The sequence below is a fragment of the Clupea harengus genome, chromosome 18 (assembly GCF_900700415.2).
Source record: "Clupea harengus chromosome 18, Ch_v2.0.2, whole genome shotgun sequence".
NCBI lineage: Eukaryota > Metazoa > Chordata > Actinopteri > Clupeiformes > Clupeidae > Clupea > Clupea harengus.
Genome location: NC_045169.1, coordinates 7822423 through 7841736, shown reverse-complemented (window position 1 = coordinate 7841736; position 19314 = coordinate 7822423). Strand labels below are relative to the sequence as shown.

General features: G+C 43.3%; 1 protein-coding gene across 2 annotated transcripts in view; it reads right to left on the bottom strand.

Moving 5' to 3' along the window:
- slc16a13 (solute carrier family 16 member 13) overlaps positions 1–17887 on the bottom strand; it is a 28759-nt gene extending 10872 nt beyond the window's left edge. The window contains exon 1 of one of the 2 annotated variants that reach the window (XM_012835447.2): positions 17674–17887. The gene's annotated coding sequence lies outside the window, so the exon portion shown is untranslated. Of the gene's footprint in view, positions 1–16892; positions 17648–17673 lie in introns of those variants that run through there. The other variant, XM_031585119.1, reaches the window with a different exon arrangement.
- Positions 17888–19314: the final 1427 nt, after the last annotated feature.

Genomic DNA, 19314 nt, shown 5'->3' with positions numbered 1-19314 from the left:
CTCTAAAGTGTCTATAGTTCTCTCTGCCCCTTCATGACGGTTCACTCCTCTATCTAAATAGCAGTATCTCTATTATCTCGTCCGCAACCGCAACAGCAGAAAATAGTATATTTTCGGGACACCCATAAACACGTCCGTGATTATGTGGGGTGATAATGAGGAGTCTAATAAATTAATTAGTCCAAACAATGTGGATTGGGCTGGCTACCCAGGTACAAATATGTACACTAATATCAGCAAGTACTTTTCTAGCACCCTATTGTTTTTTTCCCTAAATATAAGTGCAATAAATATCTATTACAAATGTACTAATTACAAGTACATTTATAGTTCAGAAGTTCTTAATATAAGTACACTAATTAGCACTAATACGTGAAATTGAGTATTTTATTAGTGCATTACATAAGTGTGCTTTGAATACTTAAATATAAGTTCAATTTTAGTGGATTTTCATATTCTATTATTAAGTTTAAGTTTAAATTATAAATGTACTACTTACAGGTACATTTCTACCTCAGTACATTTCTACACTAATACTTAAACTGATATTCAGTATATTCACAAGTATACTACCCCAGAAATATACAATATACAAGTGTTTTATAAGTTACGTAACTGTGTTCTTTGAATACCTAAATTCAATTTTAGTGAATTTCATAGCCCTATATTATTTTCAAACTATTTAAAAAAAGCCAGAGCTGCTGCATGGTGCAACACGGTGATTTCCCAACTTTTAAAAATGTTGAAAGAACATGACTGACAGTAGTGGTTTCTGGCAACTCCAGCAGCGAATATACAGTGGGGGAAATAAGTATTTGACCCCCTGCCGATTTCGCAAGTTTGGCCATTTGCAAAGAAATGTGTGATCTATAATTGTAATGGTAGGTCTATTTTAACAGTGAGAGACAGAATATCAACAAAAACCTCCAGAAAACTGCATTTTATAACAGTTATGAATTGATTTGCATTTGTCGCGGAAAAAAGGGCATGCTTTTAAGCAACACCTTGTATGCATGGGAGTGCAAAGATAATGGTCTGCCAGATGACAGATATACTCACATACACACAAGCTCTTCGACATATATAATATCAAAGTATTATTTTTCCTCCAAAGACTCTACCTGGCAGCCCTGCACTTAAACGAAAAGAGAATGCACAGCAAAGCCAATGGAAGCAGATCCAGCCTTCTTTGAGTCTCACAAGCTTTCATTAAAAATTCCAAAAAGTCAAACAATGTACAGTCATTATACAACAAGCAAACCAGAACTTAAAATAATTAGATTACTAAAAAAAAAAAAAACTTTTTTCTTTAACGATGTTTTTCAGGACCCGGCCCCATATGTGGATGAGGTACTGAAGATCTCCATCCCTGAAGATCTCACTGCCCAGTTTGACAAACCAGACAAGCTGGAAGTGATAGTATCATGAAGTATCATGATTCAATCAAGGGCAGGTCTGAACCCCGCATACCTTCCTGAGCGTCAGGGAACTCTCTGTATGTACAGAACTACACAGGAGGGCAGCACCACTCAGATTCTCTGGCCCAGAAAGATCTTTTAAAAAGCTTCTGTATGCCAAAGATCTGTAACGGCTGAGCAAAGTTTACATCATATTTAGAGAACAATGAATGGTGACACATATTATAGTGTGTGCATCTATTTTCTAGTGTGGCTACTGATATTTGTCTTTTTTGTATTTATTACCATTCCATACCAGCCGGTACATTGAATAACTATGTTAAAAAAGCTCTGTGGCATTCGATTTGACAATCTTTCTGACAATAATAGTCTATATAAAGATGTGTGTGCCTTCAGTGTTCAGTATGTAACATGTTAACAATTGACACATGTAAGATGAGCAGTAAACAAAGTAAGACGAAGGGAACAGTAATTTATTGTATCTTTTTCCTTAGTCATATTTGTAGTAAAGAAATGACTGACAACTCATATGCATAAAGAAATGTACTGCTGTATTGTTCATTGTATATATCTATTTATGTTAAATTGTTAAATTGTTGTCATCCATATTCATCGTACTTATATCTTATCATGTCTCCTACCTCATTTATAACTTATAACTTATAACCTCTACTGCCACCTTCACCTGTACTTCATCTGCACTTTACACATATCTATATCACATCTGCACTAATCACCTTTATTGCTGCTCATGTTCTTACTGCTCATACCACTTATATCTTATGTCATACTGTATATACCATATTTATCTATATTTATATTACCATTTGCACATACTCTGCACTCTTCTACTTTGCACTTCTGGTTAGATGCTAACTGCATTTCGTTGCCTCAGTACCTGTACTCTGTGCAATGACAATAAAGTTGAATCTAATCTAATCTAGACGTAAAGGCCAATAGTCTGCTCTGTAGGAACAGGTCGCTCTGACCAGGGCTGTTTTAGACAAGATGAGAAGACTGCTATTTTGCTGGATCCTTGTGGTTGTGATCCTTGTCCTTTTTTTAAGTACAGATGATGGAGAAATTTTAAAACTCTATAATCTAGGATGTGTGTGTATTAATTCATGTCTTTGTGTACTGAAACACCGCTTTTGTGTAACTTTGATTCTAAAGTGCTGACGCCTCTTTCTCTGTGTATGTGCTTAAAAGTGTACCTTCTGTGTGTATGCGTATGCAAGGGCTGAAAAGAACTAGTGGTCCTTCTTTTCTGCTTTGCTGATGCATTACATTGCAAAAAGCATATAGCAAGATGACTTCGGATGTGGGAGACCCACCACGTGGTTATCTCTAGTGCTTTGGAGTCAGAGAACGCTAACTTTAAACCTATATAAACCTTGTGTGATGTGATTTACTTTGCTTCTCTCTCGTCTGCTGCAGTCTGGCAGTGAGCCTGTGCCTCTTTCTTGTCTGCCAAGACATGACTGAGCCCGACAAGCTTGTTGTTGTTGAATAAATATGCACCTCCGAAGTCCTGAGGTAAGTTGAGTGAATTTTCACCTAACAACAGAATTAGTCAAAAAAAATGTACTTGAGTATATTTAAGTACATCATGTTAAATAGTGGTGTCTCAAAGTAGTACAGTCAAGTACACTGAAAATATATTTGCACACTTTTAGTACATTAATCATGAAAGCATGAAAGTACACTAAGTATACTACAAAAATAAGTATACTTTAGTTTCATCCAGAGCTTAAATGGATCAGCACCCATGATGTGGATCCATTCAATGTGGCAATAAAGGGTGATGTAAAAATCAAAGGAATAGTATTTCTTCATTGTTGGCAAGAAACCCTCTAAAAAAAAAAAACACTGAAATGTTATCCCAGACGGTTTCTTTTCAATCTGCAAGTCCACACAAGCCTGCATTTAAAGTCTTATCCAAACAGACACACTTAAGTAAAGAAACAGACAAGTGAAGCAAGGGGTAATTTGTACATTAGATAAGATCTAAGTGAGGACAGGAGGTAATAATAATAATACTTTAAACTTATATAGCACTGTTCTAGGTACCCAAAGAAATGTAAGGGCACTCTGAAGACTCAAGGGACTGTCATGGGAAAACTGAGGACACCTGCATGTCTGGGTCTCCCACAATGTTAGTATTATTATTGCGTCACATTGTTATATATTGCCAACATATACACTGTTATATTCCCGAAAAAAAAGGTTACTGTGCACAAAAAAATGAATGTGCACACACACATAAATGATACTGGTATTTTAGAGTTACAAGACGCAATAATATAATTAGTTGCAGAATGCAGGTGCCATTTCCTTCCACATAATGTGAATGTCAACAGTGATGTCAGCTATAATCGGACTGCGAAACCACTGAAATAAACAGTTATAAAATAAACAAAACATTTGTACACCTACGCTACATATAGCCCAGTAATACTGAAAATCTGTAAAGAAGTCACAGTGGGCCACTAGGCTATAAGTCATATATTTGTTGCATATAAATACAATATCTATCGGGCAAGTGCGAGCTAGAGCTATCTTACGGCTGGCTCAGACGGGGCGTTGGATCCGTCAACGTTGACGGATCCCCATTCACTTTGAATGGGGTGACGTCATCCGTTGCCAAACTGAATTGTGGTTCCGTTGCGTTGCTTGCGCCGAAAGTTGTAAAATGTTCAACTTTTCGAGAGGCAATGCATGCGTTGCGCACACACAATGCATGTGCACACAAACACAAGGGAATGTCTTTTGGATAACTATTTCACAGAAATCGTTTATGGTAATATCCAAAGAGCGCGACGCTTGAAAAAAAAAGATGGCGGACCAAACTCCCTAGATGGTCGTATTTGTACATAAAAGTTGTTTGTTAGCCTTTGCTTAAAAACTCTAAGGGGATTTTCTAAGGTGTCTGAGCCAGCTATCGAATGTTAGCATGCTACTAGTACCCACAAGGTAAACAGCTCCCTAGTGGCGTGATTGGTTCTTGACCTGTCAATCTCACTATAAACGACTCCGTTATCAACACAACCCCATGCGCCAGATACGCCCTCCATCATCCATCAAGCATCCGTCAAGCAATGCATCCGTGTGAGCCAGCCGTTAGGGCCAACTGGGGCTAATAGCCTGAGGCCTAAAACCTGCACATAACATGTCGCCTTGGTGTAACAACCGCTAGGGAAGTTCAAGTCGAGATATGCGAGACAGTCTGGATGACAGGCACCTAGAACCTACAGCGGAATACAGCCTTTAGCAAGTTAAGAATAGAAATAGAATCTATGATGATTGTGTGTTTGACAATAGAATCTTTGCTTTGTGGAATGTATAGTTAACACTCACTTAAAGCATATCCTTCCTACGGTAGACAGACTCCTCTATTCCTTAAAACTGTCATGTAGGCTACTGGAATAGTTTAGCAATCCATATCACAGGTAGCCTGAAGACGTGGCTCTATTATATAGTCATAGTTCACAGATAGCAAGCTACGGACAACGGAGACGCAACTGGCCTTGGCACACACTAGTTCACCCGAATTTGGGCCGATAGTGGAAACACAGCTTATTAGGCCGTGCAAGCAGGTTATGCTGAGTCAGTGGTCAGGGTTCTGCCACACCGAACAGAAAATATGCAGCCATTCCCTGTAAACACCACCGTTATTTGTCGCCATTATATATATATTTTTAATGCCGACAAAGAGTACAGGAGCTGGGTGTGAACAGGTGATGGAACAAAAGGGCATGTGATGAAACTAGAGGTTGAATTGTCTTGAATTGAATTGGAAAGTTGAGAATGTTGTCTGGTAACACTTGAGGAAGGAATTCCGTTCAGCTTAGGAACATTGCTTATGAGCACTGATCAAAATTACACCGAATGAGACTGGACCTGCTTGAACGTCAGACCGAAAATTAAGCCTGTGAGATTTAAATAGGAAATGCCAGCCTAAGCTGATCTAGCTCTAGCTGTATTAGCTGTAGTAGCTGCTGGTATTTCTAGCTTAGCTGACCTAACACACGGGAAAGGAAAATGTGACTTTTTGCTCTATGTTCACAACTTCGAACCATTCCAACATATTGTAGCCATTTTAGCTTGATTTCACAGAACAGACGACTTTGTCTTCACTTTGATTTCTCAGTTAATGGTTCAAGGGAGCACTTAAAGTAGCAGAGAAGAGGAGATGTTGAGAGACTTTTTGCTTAAATGCTCAAACTACCACATTTGTTTATTCAAATGAATGTCCTGCCTTAAGTTTGTACTGCTGTATTGACAGTCTTCATTACAGAAGGCTAACAGAAGTATTGCAAGAGTGAAGGTATGTGTACAAAAACATACCACAAGTTGCTAATAGTCCAAATAATATATTCCTCTGGATATGAAATACATAAAAAAGGGGGGGGGGGGCAATTAGGAGGTAAACAATATTGTTGATCTGATAAAATATTGTTGTTGGTGCACATTGTTTTGTCTTATTTTGATTATTATTCAATGTGTTCAGTTACCATAATTCATATATTGAAGCACACTGATGCAAATTTGCACTGATGCACATCGCCAAGATTCTTGTCACTCCTCTTTTCATTTATATTTATATTCATATTAAGCATATTCTATGTACATTTGGGAATTTGTATTCAGATGTTTATATTACACGTCTTGTCCCCATGTGTAGATTTAACCTGTTTGTGCCACGCAACCAAGATAAACTGCCAAGAAATAAACTGGCAAGAAGCCCATTTCTGATGAAACATTCCACTGTGTTTGAACTGGCTTAGGGCCAAGGCTAATGACTGCCTTGTTCAAAAGCAACTGAAACAGCAGCTCATATCACGAAAGAAAAGCTCTCAATAGCATGAGGTAAAACAAAGATAGTTAATTTACTCCAACCTGTAGGAAAATGTGTTTCACAGTTCCACAGCTTTCTCCACATAACGTCTGGTGGCTGAGTCAACTAAGGTCATAAGGCTTAACATGCTGCCACTGATTGACAGACACAGATATCTCATCTAAAGGGCGGTTCTCTATGATCACTTACCAATTATAATCTCAGCAACAAAAAAAAAACTAAGGTTCTTGTTATAGAGGGGGGTCGGGAAATGTGTTATCACTGAGGGGCATCCGGTGAGAATGGGAAAGAATGGAGACTTGGATATCCAGTTTGGTTATTTGCACTTTGTATTGCTTTCACACAATTAAATGGAATGGGTGGGTGTATGTTTGTAAGTGTGTGTGATTGTGCGTGTGTGTGTGCAAGTGTGATTGTGCAAGTGTGATTTGCAAGTGTGTGATTGCAAGTGTGTGATTGCAAGTGTGTGATTGCAAGTGTGTGTGCAAGTGTGATTGGGCAAGTGTGATTTGCAAGTGTGTGATTGCAAGTGTGTGATTGCAAGTGTGTGATTGCAAGTGTGTGGTTTTCTACATGGACGCACACGAGTTTCTATGTTCAAGTGCAACGTTCAACTAGGCGAAAATATGCCCAACGTTAACTGCCACTCCATCTAATTATGCCGTGCAGCAACAAACTAAACTGTACCGTGTGGAGTGAAGTCACATGACCTACGCAAATACCATATATGGTCATAAACAGAAACATGCTCTACTGGGCAACTTAACAATAGTTTCTATGGCCTTTTTAACAATGCCGCCCCCAAATATACACTGTAAATTTGCCCACAGGTGAGGCCATAACAGTCTAATTAGTCCTGTGGAGAACAAGAGGTTAGTGGTGTCTGATCATCCTCAGGCAGGGCTGCCAGACGGACCAATCTGGAAACAGGTCTGGTATAGTCCCGGTCCTTCACTTGCACTGTCGCCGATCTAATCCTCCCATCAGCTCCCGCGAGGCAGGCGCTGATTAACGATCATCACCACAGTTCCGGTCTGGAGGTTGTCGGTTTCCTTGGTCCACTTGCTTCTGGGCTGAAGACTAGGCAGGTACCTGCGGATGAAGTGTGACTAGAAATGGTCAGCCAGGACCTGACTGTGTCTCCAGCGTTTGCGTGTCAGCATTTCAGAGGCAGGGTAGACTATCTGAGGTAGTGACGAATCGGGCCGCCCCATCAGAAGGCTGTTCGGAGTCACTGGGTCCACATCTGCTACATCCGATGACACATAAGCGAGTGGTTTTGAGTTCAGTATCCCTTCGATCTCTGTCAGGACTGTTCTCAGCACTTCCTCTGTGACAGACTGGCTGCCGAGTGTCACCTGGAGGGCTGCTTTTAAAGACCTTATTTCTCTCTCCCAGGTGCCTCCGAAATGAGGTGCCCCAGGAGGATTGAACTTGAATCTGATTTGCTGCTTGGCTAGCAAGGACTGCAGATCTGGCTCCAGGGCAGTGAAGGCCTCCTTCAGCTCCTTCTGGCCACTCTTAAAGTTTGTCCCTTGGTCAGACAACAGCTCATAGGGCTTCCCTCTCCGGGAGACAAACCGGCGGAGTGCCATCAGGAACGAGTCCGTGTCAATGCTATTCAGCAGGTCTAGGTAGACTCCCCTTGTGGTCAAGCACTTAAATATTATGCCCCATCTCTTCTCACTGCGACGACCAACCCGGATGATGAAGGGCCCGAAACAGTCAACACCAGTAGAGTGGAAGGCTGGCTTGAACAAGAGGAGGCGGGAGGGGGGCAAGTCAGCCATCCTTGGAACCTCTGGTTTCCCACGCCACCTCTGACACTGTGTGCAGTGGTGCTGATGTCGCTTGATGGTCTCCCGTCCTCTCAGGATCCAATATTTCCTGCGAAGCTCAGCGAAGACCCGCTCCACTCCTGGGTGACGTAGGTCTTCATCATACTTCTTTATGAGAAGGGTAGTGAGAGGGTGTTTGGGGTCTAAAACCACTGGGTGTGTTACTTCTTGGTCCAGTCCCTCTACACGGCGCAGGCGCCCACCAACTCTGAGAAGCCTGTCAGCATCCAGCTCAGGTGATAAGGTCAGGAGTCTGCTCGTGGAGGGCACTGGTTTCCCTGCGGAAAGGGTTTTGACCTCTTCTGGGAATGTAGATGCTTGGGCATCTCTGTAAAGGCTGATCTCAGCCTCTCTGTAGGTATCAGCCGGAGGCTCCCCCTGATGGCAAGCCGCCAGCGTTGTGGCCAGCTGGGCTCCTGTGAGGACTGCACAGAGCTCTAGTCTAGGCATGGACTGTTGCAGCTTCGGTGCTACTCTGGAGCGGGCTGCTAGGAAGGCCACCTGTACTTGTCCAGAGGCATCCTCTGTGCGCAGGTAGCCTACCGACCCATAGGCCCGCTCGGAGGCATCGCAGAATATGTGGATATCTCTCCATGCATTGGGTGAATCCAAGACAGGTGTGACATAATGCAGTAGATCTTATCTATGTGCTTCAACTCACTTTCCCACTCCTTCCATGCTTGCAGAATGTCAGCTGGCAGCAGAGGATCATCCCAGTCTCTCTGTTTCTCCCACAGCTTCTGGACGAGACTCTTCGCTCTGGTGGTGAATGGGATGATATATCCTAATGGATCATACTGGCTGGCCAAAATGCGGTAGATGATCCTCATAGTGGGGGCTGCCTGGCTCTCCATCTGACGACATTTGTAGGTCAGTGTGTCAGACTGACAGTGCCACTGTAGGCCCAGGGTTGACTCCTTGGCATCTGACTGCTGGTGGGAAAGCCAGAGCTCGGTGCTGGCTGACCGGTCTGCGGCAGGGAGATGACAGATGACCTGAGGGTCATTACTGGCCCACTGTCGCAGAGAGAACCCTCCTTCTTCCAGCAGCACTCTGAGTCTGTCAACCAAACCTTTGGCATCCTTCACGATGGCACAGCTCTGAAGCCAGTTGTCCACATAAAAATGGTGCTCCACTGCATTGCGCACTTCCTCCTGTGGGTCACTGTGGTCAATGACATGCTTTTGAAGGGCGAATGTTGCACAACAAGGGCTGCACGTCGTGCCGAAGGGAAGGACATTCCACTGGTAGACTGTCACTGGGGCATCATGGACCATGTCTCGCCATATGAATCGGAGGAGGGGTTTGTCCTCAGGCAACAGGCGTATCTGGTGGAACATCCCCTTAATGTCGCCAGCAAAGGCAACTGTGTGCTCCTTGAAACGTAGCAACACTCCTAGGAGGGATGCACCCAAAGTCGGCCCTGCCAGCAGACACTCGTTTAGGTTGCCACCTTGGTACTTGAATGAGCAGTTAAAAACTACCCGATGCTTTCCATTGTGGCTGACCAGATGATGTGGGATGTACCACGACTCGGGAGATTCGTTCAGGCTGTCTGGTGGCAGCCTGGTGACATATCCAGCATCCTCTAACTTCCTAATTTCCTCATTATACACCTTGGCGAGCTCTGGGTCTTTACTCAGGCGCTTCTCAGTTCCTCGCAGCATTGGCAGGACTGCTTGAGGTGGAGCCCTTAACAGTGGTGTGGATTTCTTCCTCAGCAGAGGGGTTGCATACCTGAGTATACCATCTACGTCCACTCTCACTGTTTTAGCCTGTAACAGCTGCACTGCTTCTTGGTCACACCTGGAACGGACCACCTCCTTCTCACTCCTGTAAGGAAGAATGTCCAGTTGCCACAGCTTCTCTACGTGCTCACGCAGCTCAACAGCGGGAGACTTAAGAGCTGTGAATAAGCACTTTTGAGGGGCCAAGCGGTGCTGTAGCAGCTTCGTTGGTCCTTGTAATGTCCATCCCAGCCTGGTCTTTATGGCAGCAGGTCCCCCGGGTGGTCCCAGGCGCACTGGCTCTACGGGAGTAATCAAGTGGGGGTAGTCTGATCCTATCAAGAGCAGTGGCTGGACATTGTCGAGGGGCTGGAGTGGGAGATCTCGCAGGTGATGGTACTTTGCCACTGGATGGCTGTGGCGGGCGAGTCCCAATGCTTCAGCTGTAAAGAAACCCTCTATCTGGAACTTCCTCTTAGGCTGTGAGGCGGGTGAGAGGGTGAAAGTGACAGTCGCTCCTGCTATGACCTGTGCATCATTCTTCACAGTCCTCAGAGAGAGGTTCTCTGGCTGTCCCACTAAGCCAAGCTGTTTGGCAGCAGCCTGCAGCAAAATGGTCCTTTCGGATCCATCGTCCAATATGGCATAAGTGGTTAGTGTGCGTGGGCCATGGTACAGGAGTACTTTAACTACTTTCAACAGAACACTGTTACTGTGACCTGGTCTGTCTAAGTACAGTGTCCCAGTTGAAGTCTCTGCCACCACTGGTGGTTTCTCACCTTCAGTGTGAGGTCTGGCGTTGATTTCGTGGAGTGCTGTTAAGTGTTTGCCGTTGCAGGTTTGGCAGGTGACCTTTAACCTGCACTTGGCAGCCTGGTGCTTCCGACCACATCTCCAACACCGGTAATTGGTCTTAATCCAGGCTGTCTTCTGCACACTTGTTAACCCCTTGAAATTACTGCACTGATTAAGATAGTGACTATTGCTGTCACAGTAAGGACAGTAACTCTTAACTGCATCTGGAGTCTTCCAAGCTGAGTCATCACGGATGGATGTGGATGGTGAGGTACTTGTAGGAGAGGGGACTTCCATCACTGTGGTGGAATATGCCGCTGACTTGCGCTCCCTCTTCTCTTTCACCTTCCTGAATGCATCTCCACTGTCTGCACGTGCTGGTTTGAACTCTGTGCCCTGCACCTCCAGTTCAAATTCAAGCCAGTCAGCGAAGTCCAATAAGGTAGGCACAGGCTGCTTCCGTGGGTGGGTATGCCTCCTAAAATTGCTGCGCAAGTCGTGTGGCAACTTAGAGAGAAGCCTGGCAACATGTGAGCCACAATGGAGTTCGATGGCTCCCTCCTCCTCCATCTGATCCAACATTCCAACCAGGGCCCGTACTTTAAGTGCGAATCTCCGAAAGGCTTTGAGGTCTCCGCTGCGAACATCTGGCTCATCCATCACCTCAGCTATTCTCTTAAGTGATAACTTGTGGGGCTGTCCATAGTGCTCTATCAGTGAGCGCATGGTGTCACTATAAGGGCGGTGTGAGTTACAGTATGAATCAGCTATTAGCAGAGCTTCCTCAAATCTTAAGTGGTCCACCAGTACCTGATATTTAAATCTCTCTGTGGCATCTTCTGGCAGTAGATTCTCTAAGGCCAGCTTCAGCCTAGCTAACTGACTCACTGGTGAACTGCGGTATGGAGGGCTTGGGGCCTCGGTAGGTTGTCTCTCTCCTGGGTGGAGAGGCGGAGCGTGACAGGCTATGGACGCTGGACTGTGGAGGGCTTGCTGGTCGTAGTGCCCGGTGAGTCACACGATGTGGCACAAGCCTGTATGGACCCTCATCAGAATGGCCAGACCTGGCGTCCTGCTGACGTGGTGGAGGTGGATGTGGCTGATGGCGGACTGCATGCAAGTTCAGGCGTTCCATGGCCTCAGTGAGGTAGTCACGTCCACTTGGCTCTGCTGATTGATGGACCTGAGCCTGTGGCAGTGGGTCTTGGAACGACGGGATACGAGCAGCACGCCTATAGCTGGGTGGCTGCGAGAGTGGCATAAGAGGCACATTGCGTGGGGCATAGGCTGGCAACTGAGGTCTGAAAGCAGGGGTGCTGCTGTGTCTCACTGGATGAGCAGGCGGGTTAGGATATGCTGTTTGAGGTGTGAATGTGAGGTGCTGACGAGGGGTAGAATTAACTGTTCTGTCACTCTGCATCCTGTCCGTCAGAACCTTAACTGTCTCCATAAGTATCCTATTGTGCTCACTCAGGGCGCGGATTGTGCTGTGCGCATCTATGGCTGCATTTGCAGGTGCTAGGGGAGTGTGCACAGTACCTCTGGTTGCGCTGGCAGCTCCTTGCACAGGTCTCTGTTGTTCAGTCTGTTGGCCACGAGTAGCATTATGCTCATCCTCATAGTCTTCCTCATCATCCGCCGATAACTGGGTGTAGCTGGGCTGACGACGATGAGCTGCATACTCAACTTCAAAGTCAGCCAGACGAACCGGCGGTCGGATGATGCGGGGTGAGTGATGTCCTGCCTCTGGATCAAACTGGTCTTCGTCTCCAAACATCTTTTTCCTCAGTAATAACCTATCCCGGGTTTCGGCACCAAAATTGTTATAGAGGGGGGTCGGGAAATGTGTTATCACTGAGGGGCATCCGGTGAGAATGGGAAAGAATGGAGACTTGGATATCCAGTTTGGTTATTTGCACTTTGTATTGCTTCACACAATTAAATGGAATGAATTGTAGGTGGGTGTATGTTTGTAAGTGTGTGTGATTGTGCATGTGTGTGTGCAAGTGTGATTGGGCAAGTGTGATTTGCAAGTGTGTGATTGCAAGTGTGTGATTGCAAGTGTGTGGTTTTCTACATGGACGCACACGAGTTTCTATGTTCAAGTGCAACGTTTAACTAGGCGAAAATATGCCCAACGTTAACTGCCACTCCATCTAATTATGCCGTGCAGCAACAAACTAAACTGTACCGTGTGGAGTGAAGTCACATGACTTACGCAAATACCATATATGGTCATAAACAGAAACATGCTCTACTGGGCAACTTAACAATAGTTTCTATGGCCTTTTTAACAGTTCTACTGTCATAACACACATGGTGTGTGCGTACAGGCTCCCAGCACCTGCTTCCATAAGACTCTTCACCCTACATCTGGCGAAGAGCCAGCAGAGACTGATCCATATGCTGAAAAATGCAGCACATCATTTGACCCAGGCCTTTATGTTTATATTTAACAGTCAACTCACACGCACTATGGATACTTTTTCTCTAGCTGAATTCCTATTGAATTTCTTCCACTTATTAATCACAGACACAACTGTCAGCTCCGATAACAAAGGCTTCAATGAACAGCCACAACAGCAAAATTAGACTGCCAACCATGGATGGTGACGTCTAATCCAAATGCCTGGAAAATGTGGAAGAAAATGCGAAACGAATCACTAATGTGATTAATACAATGGAATTACATGCCACTTAAACCTCTTTATGACTCCATGTGGTCTTTCATGCATCATGGTAGGTGGTTTATCACTGATCTTGTCCTCCTGAGCCATTTTTCACTGCTCTGACTTTTTATTATAATATTACACATGTACATCACAGGTATACTGTGAATTAATTTCAATATGAACACAATTATATCATAACAAATACATTTGTACATTAGACCATGGCAATTATGCAGCATGTTGTGACTAAAATGCTGAGTAAACTTAAAATGTACTGTTTCTTGAAGTAAACACACTACATTATTTATGCTAAGCTAAGAATAAAAGCATTCATTCTTTAAAATTCTGCTGTCAGTCCTGATGGGATTGGCATGGGTTAGTCAGGTACCCTCGATGGAATGGGATCAGATGCCAAAGACAAATAACAATAACAATCAATAACAAATTAATAACATCCTTCCTTTCAAGAGTCTGGAAGAGTTGGAAAAAGTCAAACTCTAAGATACCTAGGCGTTCATCTAATCTAGTGTTCCAGTCATTTGGTTTTTAACTGTCAACAAGAACACACAGATGCGGTTTTTTTTACCCACCTGGCACATGAGCAGTTTCTGCTGTTGCGCAACAGTTTCTACTCTAGCGCTTCCTCAAAAGCAGCAAGCCGGATCATTAAAATGCAACATAGCCAAGCTTTTCTAAAAGCCTGGCTTTCATCCAATGGCTGAGGAGTGAGGGCAGTCATCAAGAGGCTGAGAGGCTGTGACCGCCGTCAATCAAACTGCAGATGTGCAGTTACTCTGCTATGTCACAAAACACAAGCTTGCACAAACTTTGCCGATAAGGTAAAAGCTATCAGGCAACATCATGACCACAAAAAAAAGAAAATGTTCGTTTAGTAAAGAATGGGTTAAAAAAGTTATTTTTTATTTGTATCCTTCTGACCATGCTACATCCAAAAGAGATTTTGGTTTGATACAAAAGATTTGCATTGAAATGGTTTTACTTTATATAGTATTTCATTTTGTGCCTTATTTCTTATTTCTCTGCAGTTTTATTCTCTACCTTATGTTATGCATTTTATGTATTCTATTTTTTATCTTAAATCTTAATGCACTCTATCCCTGTTTTTATGTTCATTTTATTTTATGCACTCTATCCTAGTTTTTATGTTTTATGTTTATTTATGTCTATTTTTACGTGGATCACTGGGCACGTTATTTCTTTGTGCATGTTTATTTCTTCACTGTTAAGCACTTTGAGCTGCATTGTTTTGTATGAAAGGTTCTATACAAATAAAGTTTATTATTATTATTATTATTTATTGAGTAGTTGGATTTGGGAAGGAGTAAGACTTGATCTGCCTGATGCCTGGTTAAGTTTTAGGTTAAGTTTAGGTTTACATTTACATTTAGTCATTTAACAGACGCTTTTGTCCAAAGCGACGTACAAGGGAGAGGTTTAAGTTTTAGGTTACCTCTCAGTCTTGGTTACATGTCTCACACAAACGTATTACTCGTCTCACATTTGGTCCGTTTGAATCTGGTCACCCTAGCCATGCCCCTGCCAAACCAGATTTGGCAGATATATTAGCTTTTGACCTTTTCTCAGTCCTAAAATATGATGCAATGGTGACTTAATGGCAGCGCTTTGAAAAAGTCCCTAGATCCAGTTTGAGGAAAGAGACCTTTGGGTTATGTAAGGCATACTGACTACATGGAATAATTTTTTAATGTAAAGTAATGTCTTTTGAATGAAACATTCACAACCAGACAACTTGAGACACAATCTGTTCAAAACTGTTTGCACTTTAGCAACCAATTTTGGCAGAAGATCCATCATGAAGACAGGTGCCAAGCCCAGACTTGATGCCTTATAACAAAGAAGACAGCCCTGGAAGCACATCAGACGGCCATGTGAATCTGCCCCCAAACAGACACGAGTATCATCTGTTGACTTGCAATATTTATGTCTATGCAGAAGAATCACTTTGGCTTTTTCAACTGGCAGCAAAGGTTCTACTTGTAGGGAATACAAGTGGCCCAATGATAGTAACCATTCAAACAGCCGAAGGTTAAATGCATGTTTGTGTTTTGGAGAGACTGCTTAGATCTCTGAAGCTGTATTCTGACATATCTGACTCTAATTTTATTTGCCATTCGCCGCTTATAAGCTTGTGGCTAGAAGTTTACTTAAGTAAAAATTATTATTAACGTTAAATGTACAGGTCTCTGTGAGAATTTAACCCTTGTTGCCAAGGAGTTATCTGTGCTCAGAACGGAGCCATAACACACAACCTTATGCAAGGTCACGTAATCTGTCATCAGTCTGCTTTACCAATAGTTCAGGGAGTGCTTAAACGATTGTTCCTACCAACTCAGAGACAAATATTATGTCTGGTGTCTCTGGTTAGCCACCCGAGTGAACACCATACAGTACTGGTGACAATTGACTCAATAATCAATCAACGCTGTCCATGATTATGTTGTCATTCAGACCGTTGGACTGAGACCTTTCAAAAGAACAGAGGTATCTCACTTTGGGGGGGGGGGGGGGGGGGGTTATTTGAAGAGGTAAACATCTACCAGCTACCAGCAAGTCTTATCTATCAATCAATCAACAGACACACGCACGTATCTTTGCCCACAGAAGGGGAACGTTGGTGAAGACTCTGCAAAGAATGCACTCGGGGCAACACAGCACTGTTAACCCCTCAACAACTAACACTGGTCCCTGGTATCCATCCCAAGAGTCTGTATCACAAAATACGCAGTCAGAATTATTGGACTTACTTGACAACTCATAACATGGAAGCAATTAGCATCCCCTGTTAGTATTACTGTTTACCACTGTAGGCACACAAGCTGAAATATCACTTCATCAGATGTAAAATCAACATAATGAAGGACATTCACATACATTTTCTATGTAACAAAAAAGCAGTGACAAGTTTAGAAGTATATCTAGGCTACAGTTCACAAACGGCTCGCCTACTATAGGGACAACTGCCTCCAGTTCCTTCATAAACTGCCATCACCTGTCTATTTGACTTGCTCGGTATTTTAATAGTAATTGATTAATGAACAGTAAATAATATTGTCTTGAGGCTTGTGCTTTGGAGAGATGCATCAACATGCCCACATGGGCCATGTGTGTGTGTGTGTGTGTGTATATATATACAGATCTGTATATAAATTGCTAAATATATCAATTAAATATAAAATGTAAATATTATAGATGAGATATTTATTTGCAATATTTCAGCTATAATATTTATATTTTATATTTAATAATTTAGATTAGTTTATTTTGAACCCTCTTAATTGCTGTTATGTGTGAATGCACAGTCGGGATTGCTACTATTTTACTCTACTGTATTGCACGCAATGCCAAAAAAAGAATCTATATAATGCGCACTATACGGTTATAACGATCCCTATCATTACTGATGTATGAATTAAACATTTAGATGAGGTTAAGACCCAGCCCTCATTGCAAGACAAATAAACACACACTAAATCTTTTTTGAGCGCTGCATAAAACATGCAAATCGTATCAGTGCAAGCATAGCAAAAACTGGAGTAGCCTACCTATATGATGTGGTCCTTCCTTTCACAGGAAACCAGCTATAACAGTTTGCCTACCACGTGTAGCAGAAGAGAGACTGAGAGGAACATCAAGTTCTTAAATGCCAGACAACTTTTAAAACCCCCCTTGTAACTGACGCTGCAGGTGTATGACGCGCCAGCAATATTAAGCTATTGGCAAAGCAGGAGTGGTCTGCGACGGCTTATCACTGAACACAGATATAACATGATCTGACAGAGGAAGCATGGGAGACGATTGGCATCCCTTTAGGTGACAGTGCCTTACGTTGCCTAAATAATCGAAATTGCCTACTACATTGACCATTACAGGCCCACCAAAGGTAACTGTCCCTTGAAGCTTTTACCTTAACTGTAAAGTTTGTGATGTGGCAGAGGAGTTCACCGGCCCTACGTCTGCACAGTTTGACGACGTCAGAGCGTCTTGATGACCGCCTTCACTGCCCTCTTCTCAGCTATTGGATGAAAGCCCGACTTTTAGAAAAGCTACGGTGCATTTGTGTGAGCCAGCCAGGTTGCTGCTTTTGATATAGCGCTATTAAACAGAGTAGAAAATACCCCGCAATGGCATAAGAGGCTCAATAGAACGCATGTGTGTTTTTATTTCTGACAATTAACGATCAATGAAAATGCTCAATATGCGGAATACGGAACAAAGGGTCCCCCAAAGAGAGACACCGTGTGTAAAACATACACACAACCAAGCACAACGTGTTCCTTAAAATCGACAAAATACCGGTAGCATTATCAGATAACATGAACATACCCAATTATTGTGCGCTCCGCCTATTCGTGTGTAACCCAGTCAGTGAAGACATTGTCCGGCAGAGTAAGTGGGTCACGTCATCACCTGGCACATATAGAAAATGTGCTCTCAGAAAGACCGCCTTCCGTGGTAAGGGTCCGCCAAATCCGAGGAAAGTATATATCGTAAATTTCTCTTAAACCAATAGAACATTGTCACGTGAAATTCCTCAAAGATTTGCAAAGATTTGCGAGGACTGACCCCTAGTGTGCAGTAGCCTAAAAGGGCAACTTAAATATAACAGAACTGTTCTGTGTACACGACCCAGTAAGGTTGTACATTCTGTACTTCTGAATCTGATCGTCGTTATGTGACGTTGGGTGTCGGTATCTTGGTTACCCTTCCTCTACGTATTACAACCAGTGTTTCATTGATTATTGTAGGATTAATAATTTCAATTATATAGATTTGTCAAGTAGTAAAAAAAGTTAAATATAGCCTACTCCTGTACATTATATACATGTATGTCATTGTTTCAGGTGATTTCATGTTTATAAATGTTTATACAGTAAATATAATACATGTATGCACCTAATACAGACGTAACACAGACAGCACAAATACTGCTAAAGGAGCATTTGAAACTATTCATACTAGGCCTATATCAGTTGTTAACGAAACAGATAATGATCTCTCTTGGTTCACAGTAATTCGTCATTTAAGCTAAAAAACCTGTTTTGGTAGGCCCATGCACAATTTGGTTGAATTCAGCATGCCAGTTGTTTTGGATTGCACCAGACTGACAAACCATTTTGGGTCTGCACTGTGAGGTATTCCTCCCCAGTCCTTTGAGAACTCAGGAAAAGACACATCAGCTTTAACACTGCATAAAGCAACAATAGCAGCGAGTTTTGAGGTCAGGGGGTCAAGGTGTATGATTGACATGCAGCGCTGATGACCTCAGCAGATGTCCCCATCTTTCGCGAAGTACAGGAAAAAGAGACAAACAACCTCCCGCTATGACACAGGAAGCTGTGCGCTGCGCGTGCACATGTACGCACGCACGCACGCACGCACGCACGCATGCACACACACACACACGCACGGATGTACACACACACACACACACACACACACACACACACACACACATTTGCACTGTATATGCCACACAGCAGTGTGGTGTTTGCACAGTGGCTCCACAAGGGTCCAGAAACAGGTGCCCAGGCGGGAGTCCATTGTTCCCCCCCCGCGCCGTCGCAGCCAGCCTCACAGGCCCAGCAGCTCAAAGACGTGGAGCGGAGGAGGAGGCCAAGCCCAAGTGCTGAGTGGTGGAAGAAAGGAAGGAAGGAAGGAAGGAAGGAAGGAAGAAAGGAAGGAAGGAAGGGCTGAGCCAGGACAGGGAAGCATCTGCTCCTGACACTGACACCCTTCAGACTCTCCCTCTGTCTCTCTCTCTCTCTCTCTCTCTCTCTCTCTCAGCCTGAACTGCTGTCTCTGCAATGTTACCACAGACATTTGACGTTTAGAAGTACTCATTTGGCATGAGCTTCTATCTTGAGTATAGAAAGGTAAGGCATTGCATTTATCAGTATGTATTGCGTGCCCCTCGGAAATCATACTCGTAACTTTAGTATGGCTAGCAGCTTGCTCTACTAGTTG